Source organism: Vitis riparia, chromosome 12 (genome assembly GCF_004353265.1).
Source record: "Vitis riparia cultivar Riparia Gloire de Montpellier isolate 1030 chromosome 12, EGFV_Vit.rip_1.0, whole genome shotgun sequence".
In the NCBI taxonomy this organism is placed as follows: domain Eukaryota; kingdom Viridiplantae; phylum Streptophyta; class Magnoliopsida; order Vitales; family Vitaceae; genus Vitis; species Vitis riparia.
Window position 1 is genome coordinate 3764605 of NC_048442.1, and position 8793 is coordinate 3773397.

An 8793-nucleotide genomic window follows, 5' to 3' on the forward strand; every position below is an offset into this window, starting at 1 on the left:
TGTTGTGGAAAATGTCATCAAAATGTCTGAGTATTATACACATGAGATTCTTGTACTTGGGAAATTAAACTAATTGAATCAATAAAATGACAACTAAAGGGAAGGGGAACAAAGCAAGAATACTTGGCCTAACGTTAAGAACACTATCAAAAGTACATTGATACCAACTCCTTAACCATATCCACAATCCTTCATCTTCCCTTCTATTGTGGTGTGTTTTGAATAAATAAAAAATGAAATATAAAACCACCAAAATTTGAACTTCAAAAAACTTGCCAAGGAACAAGCTTTTCAAATAAAGAGTTTAAAAAGGAAAATAATATATATATATCGGTCTTATTTGTTAATGTTTAAATTTCATTCCTTAACATCTTTTAGTAGTTTAAATTTAATCATATAAATCAAAAACGCCTATTAAAAGTTTGTTTAGTATCAGAGATGTAACATAGAACAGAATCCCTCTATAATCACGTATGCTTCAATCCATACATAGACTCGTTGAAAATGCTTAACATGACTTACATACACAGCTAATTACAAATAAAACAAAACAATTGTTTGGATTGAAATGCATTCACCGAGCTAGTCTAGCATGCCAGTGATCATAAATCTCCACTCCAAAAGGAATTTTATGACAATCTTTATTTTTCTTCAAAATTAATGAAAGCAAGATTGTTGTGATTTCATTGCTTGAATCCCAAACTAATTTAGCATTTAGATAAGCTACATATTTGAATCTCGTAGCTTGTAAAAAAGAGAACTTCGAATTCTTGTACTTGAAAAATTGACTGGACATTATGCTAGACCTAGATAGCTCAAGGATAAGAAATCCATTCCATTGCTTGAATGTTTGATTATACCCATAAACAGCCCAAGATAAGAATTCGATTTGGTAAATAAAGATAAAACAAAAATAAAGAATATAATGAAAGGAGAACATGACTTGTCATCGAAAAGTAAGGTTGTGGTACATCAAATAAAATAAACAAATCCAATCAACAAAATGACAATTAAAGGAAAGAGGAACAAGGCAAGAATAGTTGGCTTTACCTTAAGAACATTATTAGAACAATACTACTACCAACTCCATAGCCATAGAAAATTGGCCACCGCCATCTTACTTTCTTTTATGTGTGGGTTCTAAATGAGAAAGGAAAGTGAAATACAAAACCAAAAAACAATAATAATGAACTTCAAAAAACTTGCCCGGAAAAAGCTTTTCAAATAAAACACTATACAAGATAACATATTCATCTTCGGTTATATTCAAGCAACACAATCTGATTTTATGAAGCTGAAATGCATGGCTTTCTTTTTCTAAAAAGGAAATGCAATACTTTAAATTATGACAATAATATGTCTACTACCCCTTGAAGGAATATTCTTGGAACATATTAAGATGTTGCTTGCGACCCTTATTGCTTGGTGGTGACCATTCTTGCACCAACCCTATCAACCTTTAAAGCTAACCCATTAATGGTAACATCACAAATGGAATCATCAAAGTCTAAGTCATCATCTATGCATTGGTTGTAATAGTCTATCTCTTTGGTGTTGTTAACCTCACCGCCTTTGTTGTGCCTTTTCGTTACCCTTCCCCTAGATCAATCGCTACTTTTAATGAAGTCATCATTTTCTTCTAGATTTGCATCCAAAACCATAGTAGAATCTCTTCTTCTCTTGATGGTATCAGTATTGTCATTGGTTGCAAAAAGGTATGCAAAATAGAAAGGCATTAACTATAATGAAGTGTTTTCTCATGTTGTTAAACATTCTTCTATTAGATTATTGTTAGCTCTTCTTGTTTACTTAGTATGATATGTAGTAGTTTCAATTAGATGTTAAAATTGCATTTTTCCATGGTGATTTATATGAAGAGAAATACATGTCTCAATTGAAGGGTTTTAAAGAACCCGAAAAAGAACAATTTGTTTGTAAATTTTCTAAATTATCATATGATTTGAAGCAATCCCCCAAAATGATACAAGCAATTTGATCAATTTACGGTTAGGAAGAATAACATCAAATTTTAATTTGATCATTATGTTTATATTAGCAAATTATTTGATGGAAACTTTATTTATTTGCTAATATATGGTGAAGATATGCTTATTGCATGTAAGAGTATGACCAAAATTGATAAGTTGAAAAAATTACTTGAGAAGAACCATGATTTCAAAAAGTTAAAAATAGAGGATATAGCTCTAGATAGAGCTGAATGGTTGAGTAGTATTCAAGTAGCTTGGCCAAAGTTAATAGAATTGATGATTAATAAGGTTGTGCCGAATGGTTAAGTTTTATATATTTCTCTATACACTTCCAAATCTTTTTTTGTTTTTTTGTTACTTTCACTACAAATTACCTGAATACCATAATCCCTTGATATTCAAAGACGCTTCAATGATATTTTCCACAGCATTAAGATACAATTTACACATTATTTTATAACTTTCTAAACTAAATAAATTAATTCAATCAAATTGAATTTTAAATATTTGAGCAACTTTTCCATTCTCTTGTAAAATAATTTTAATGAAATTTTAAAGAAATTACAATGTGAATTCTTACTTTAACGCAACCATCTCAACCCAAATTACACAAGGGGAGTCAAAAAAAATATCTCATGATCAAAAGATAGATGTAGTGGTTGAGAGAGAAGAAATTGAATTGAATTAAAAAACACCTCATATACAATATGGTTCAATTTAATCTTAGCATCGAGATGGTCAATTCATATTCAACTTAATCTCACTTTTGTAAGTTAGAATTGATAAGATTTTAATTCATTGAGTCAAGATGGATTGAATGTATATTTTTATAATTTTTTTCTTATATATTTATATCAAAATTTGAATAATGAATAAGATAATATTTTAAAATAATAAAAATATATATAATAAATAATATAATTATAATTTTGTAATTTTTTAAACAATTTTAAAATAGATAAAAATAAATATTATTATATAAATAAGATAATAAACTTAGAAATATTATAAAAATGTTAATTCCTTTGGATAAACAAAACTTTCCTAAGCCCAATAAGTATTAAAAATATTATCTACCACACCAAGAATCCAATTGGGTAGCCCTAACCTCATGTACCACCCAATTGGAAATAGAATAAATGGCAAAAAAAGAAACAAAAAAGGCAAACATAATTCCGTTTCTTTGTCTCTTATGTTAAAATCAAGACCATCACAATAAAGAGAAAAAGGATCAACCAATAGCACCAAACACATGAGAGTCAAGTGGTTTACTGGTGCCTTGCCCTTGGGTTGGACCAGGGTCCGAGCTGATGGCAGGGCCTATTAAGGAGTAGGGGCAGTGATGAGTAATTTGAGCTGATGAGAAGTCACGCATCTGAGCTCTCTTTTTTTTTCATCTTCTTTTTCATTACTTGTATTACAAATAAGTTGATGCCAGCAGTCAATCTGCACAAACCTCACACACAACACAGATCGATGCTAAATGAATCTCTACTTTGAAAGAGTTTATGGTTTTTTTTTTTATCCTTCTTCACGCCCACTTCAGCTTGCAGAGAGGGCAGGTGGCATGACAGCAAGGGAGTTCGCGCAGCTCTCAGTTCCATCCTCATAGGCAGAGAGGCAGATGCAGCATTCCTGCGGGTCATCAAAGGGCTTGTGTTATAAATGAGAAGAACAATACCAACACCATAGCCGCAGCCACCACCCTTAGTCTTCCCTTCTATCATGTTATGTTCTAAATGAGAGGAAAATAAAGTACAAAATCACTAAAAAAAATGAACTGCAAGCGTGTCAGAAAATAAGCTTTTCTAATGCAAAATTGTACAACACAACAATTTATCTTCTGTTATATTCAATCAACATAATATTGATTCTATGCTTTAATTATGAATGGCTTACAAAAGGGATTGCTTTCTTAGGGATGCAAAAGTTTAAATTATGGCAATAATATGTCTACCCTTCCTGTGTTGGCCATGAAGGCATTGCTCTTCTTGTTCCATGCGTCCCTTATCAACCTTTAAAGCTGATCCATTAATGGCAACATCATAAATGGAATAGTCTGTCTCTCCTGTGTCAAACCCTCAACACCTTTGTTGTGCCTTTCTGTTGCCCTTCCCTTGGACCGATCAGTGCGTGGTGAAGTCATCATCCTCTTCTGGATTTGCATCCAAAAACTTAGCAGACTCTCTTCTCCGGTTAATGGTATCAGTACTGTCATTACTACCACTGCTTCTTTTGTCGGTATTCCTGATGGTAGATTCAATTGTTTCCAACACTCTATCTACTTACCTTTTCCCTGAATGAGCCCACATCTCCATTCCATATAGATGGTTTACCAATTCATTGCAGGCAAACCAGATCCAATAACTTACTTGCCGATGCCATTGATTTCAAAGAGATTTTCCTTGCTTCTGGGTATCCTCTTACTTATTTGCTGTAACCTAGCATTTCTTGGTTGCGGAGAAAAAAAGTGCAACTTATTAGGATATAATTTTGTAACAGTAAATCTCCTTTTGGTAGCCAAGAAAGTAGATATATAAGAAAAATAAATTTTAGATTGAAAAAAAAAATAGCAGAAAAGAAAGAGGAAATGGTTGAGAACTCACCAAACATGAGGTATGCCATGAGCCCTTCCCTGGCTTCTTTAACAAGAACAAAATTTGAAGTGCATAAAACATGCCTCTAAGCACCAATTCATATTAAAAATGGAGCTCTTTGCAAGTATCCAACAAGTGATGTTGGGAGGCATCTGAAACACCAACTGTTTCCAAGGTCTGGAGCGGTGCATTTAATTTTCTTGTCAAAACATTTTTAAAAAAATCTATCAAATTTCTACACCTTTGTATCCACAATATATGCTTGTTGAAGCCTCTAGCTACACTTTCTCACGTGTCCTACTAGGTACTCAAATATCCCATACATGCACCGCTGGGGTAGTTGGCCAGTTCGCTAGTGGAATAGGTAACACTAATGCTGGTTTTGTATTGGGCAATGGAAAGATCTTGCCCAATACAAAACTAGCATCAGTTTTACGCATTCCGACCGGTAGCGCACTGGGCAAATGCCCGAGCAGTACATGTGTGGAATATTTGAGTAGGGCTAGCAGGACATGTGAGAAAGTATAGCTAGACGCTTCAACAAGTATATATTGTGTTGTGGATATAAAGGTGCAGAAATTTGAATAGATTTTGAAAAATGATTTAGCAAGAAGGACGCACCTCCATGGCCTGCAATGACCTTCTTCCAAAAGAGCAACATGGCATGCATCTTTATAGTCTGGGTTAGCCAGCCCAGTCAATAAGTGAACTTTAATTTACATTCAATAATCTCTCACCAATCACAATAAGCAAAGCATGGCTTTAAATCCACTGCATTGACCTTTTAGGAAGCTTCATCCAAAATGACAAAACAGCCCAATGGTTTACCAAAACAGCCTGTTCAAATAATAAACACAGATGACTAAACCACATAAAAAAAAAAAAGAAATAATAATAATTGACTCACCAACCCAAAAAAAAAAAAAATGATCCACCAACACCTAAAAAAGTTTTAAATAAAGAATAAAAAAAAAAAATAAGGGGCACAAGTAGATACAAGAACCGAGATAGGAAAAGACAGATGAGCTAGGGTTGACTCCAAGTTTGTTATAAAAGATGATTAAAAAAAAATAAAAATAAAAAAATAAAAATAAAAACACATAAAAAATAATATGTTTACATTAGAGTTTCTACTCACATAACAAGTGGTCTTAGACCCTTAATTCAATTCAAGATGCCGAGAAGAGTTTTGGTTGAAGATGTCCGAAAGAACCTTGGTTGTGGATGTATGAACAAGCCTTATTTAAAGATTTTAAGAAGAGTAAATTATACATATTATTATTTTATTAGAGAGTGCATAGCAAAGAAGGGAATCTAATTGAAATTTGCAAAGCCTTGTATGATCAAATTATTGTTATTTTTACAAAGCCTTTTAAGTTTAATAATTTAGAAGGCTTAGAATTCTACTTGGAGTTCCATATCAAGTTTAGAGAGAGGGTTGAAAAATGACAATGAGCTTTTGGAAAGATTTCAATAATTGGATTTGATTTAATTTCAAAAAGAAATTTACAATAAATTTTTTTGATTGTTTAGAATTTAATTATAGAGTTCGATGTTCCAATTATTGAAGTAAACATTACAGTGCATACTATTATTTTATTAGAGAGTGCATAGCAAAGAAGGGAATTTAATTGAAATTTGCAGAGTTTTGTATGATCAAATTATTGATATTTTTACAAGTCTCTTATGCCCAAAATTTTTGTCAATACGAATGTTTGTCGATAGTAAAGTTGGAGACTTGTTTCTAATTCATATTCTTGCACAGTCCGTTCAAAGTAATGTCACCCCAAATCTTTCAAAATCATTTCTATGTTTCCTTTGATAGTTGTTAACAAAAATGGGTCGAGGAAAAAAAATAGTTGATAGAAAATACTAGTTTCTTAAATTTGGCTTTTATGATATAAATATATCTAAATGATTTATCATGTATAGATGATGACATATTATTGACATAGAACCAATTCTAATATATTATTGAAAGGTCCCGATCAATGTTCATCCAATGGAAATTGAATCTAAGATTTTGTTAGTTATGAGTTGACAATGGCTTTTAAACTCTCCATGAGTCCTTGAAATTCATCTTAGAGAGGAGACTATAAAGGGCCATGACATGGAAAGATTCATGTTCTTTGTGTTGGATGAGGGGAAAAGCTTTATTAATGGAGGAACATAAACTAAAATTATTTGCATAAAGATACACAAGGTTTTAATGTGGTTCATCAATCATGCATTCCTTTATAAATAGAAAATATTACAGAAGACATAAATAAATATAATTATTGAGTCTTGAAACATCTCACTTTTTCCTTTTTTTTATTTTTTTTTATTTTATGTATTTTCATATTGAACCACAAACCTTTTTGTTACACCAGGTTTTTGTCATTGGTCCTCACATATCTATCACGTATAATCCTTAGAATTTCATCTTTCTCTCTTAACTTTTTCCGCTCATAATCCAGAATATTTATAAAGATATTCTTACTACCTTTTTATTTTTTTTATTCTACAAGGAATCTAATTACAATTACATATTAATTTAGAAAATATTTTATGTAATATTCTTTTTATAAAAAGAAATATATTTCAATTAGAAATTTGAGATACCTCCCAACAATCTCTACCTTGAACCAAGTTAACTTTCCATCTTTCCATTATATATTGTTTAACAAAAAAAAAAAAAACCACTTGTGCACCTTGCAATCTATGTGTGTCACTGTCTCCTTCATGCACCAAGATTCCCTTCATGCACCATGGTATTATTGTGTGTTACAATTCTCTTGTTTCTTATATCACATTATGATGAGAGAATAATTAATTCCCCCTTAACAAAAATTCTCTTTGTAATCCTCTTTTGTACTATGTTCTTTAATTGTTTTGCTTACTTCGATAATTGGAACATCGAACTCCATAATTAAATTCTAATGAAATACAATATTGTTAATCGTTATCAACATTGTTATGATGAAATTCTAATGTCATGTTTTGTTCTAGAAAAGTACAAAAGAAAAAAAGTTAATGAACATGATTTTTTTCATAATTGATTTTACGATGGAAAATAGGAAAAAAAAAAGTAAAATATAATTAATGCCCGTTGGATGTGCTTTTGAATCTTGCTGAGACAAACAATGAGAAGCAATGCCATGGTCACTGATAGAACTGAAGGCAAGGCAATTGCAACTCTGCCAATGAACAGCATTGGGACTGTTCTTGCAGAGAAGAACAGCAACTTGAAAGTCAGATATGAGAGGGAGACTGCCGGTCTCCGTTTCGTCAAAAATTCCTGGTCAGAGTTGATACCCAAGAAAGACCAAACCAAGAAGAAAATGACATCGAAATCGGGGAAGAAACAAGTTCAGAAGGTAAACCACAAAGACTTTAATTTAAACTGGCTTGTCTTTTGAAGGTGGTTGACTCCTAGTGAGTGCAGCCTGCCAAAACCAAACAGAGCCACCTCTGTAAAATTTGCCCAATTCTTTTTCAGTAATATAGCATGGAAAGGCATGGTAGTAGCACTCACCTGGTCAATTTTGGCAGATCCTATCAAGTTCGAGAGCATCATCAAGAATAAGGCTGGCGAAAGTGAAAGGTATTTGCAAAAGACACAACAGTTGGACAAATACTTAGGTGTTAACACATTTCATAAGATCATATATGAAACTGAAAGGAGTGGGTATGAGTAAATTAGTCAATATATGGTCAGAGAATTCAGACTGTTACCATATAAAAATAAATAAAAGAAAAGAAAACATGGCTGAATTGATCAGAAATTTGCAGAGGTACAGCTATGGATTCATAATCACAATTGATCCCAAAAAGAATACATAAAAATTCACTTCTATATTGCTATTTAGTTTATTCTATCATTAGCATGTATGGCCCGGTCAGAAGCTACAATCAGTACCATAATGAGAGTGAAGCACAGCCTAAACCTGAAAGACACCAATAGTCATTTATAATCATCTAATTTTTAAGAAACTTATTTTGAGCATAGAACAAGCACTAGACCTCGGATTCATGCAGTTTCACCTTCATTAGAATAGCACATCATCTATCACCACACATCCAATGTGAGCTATATGACACCAATCTTCCCCTTTTCCAAATTCGCACCGATGTTCCAGCAAAAAGCATTTTTGTATTTTAAGCAATGAAAGGGGTGTAGGCAGTCTCTCTTTCGTCAAACATTGGAGCCTACGAAAATTATTGAT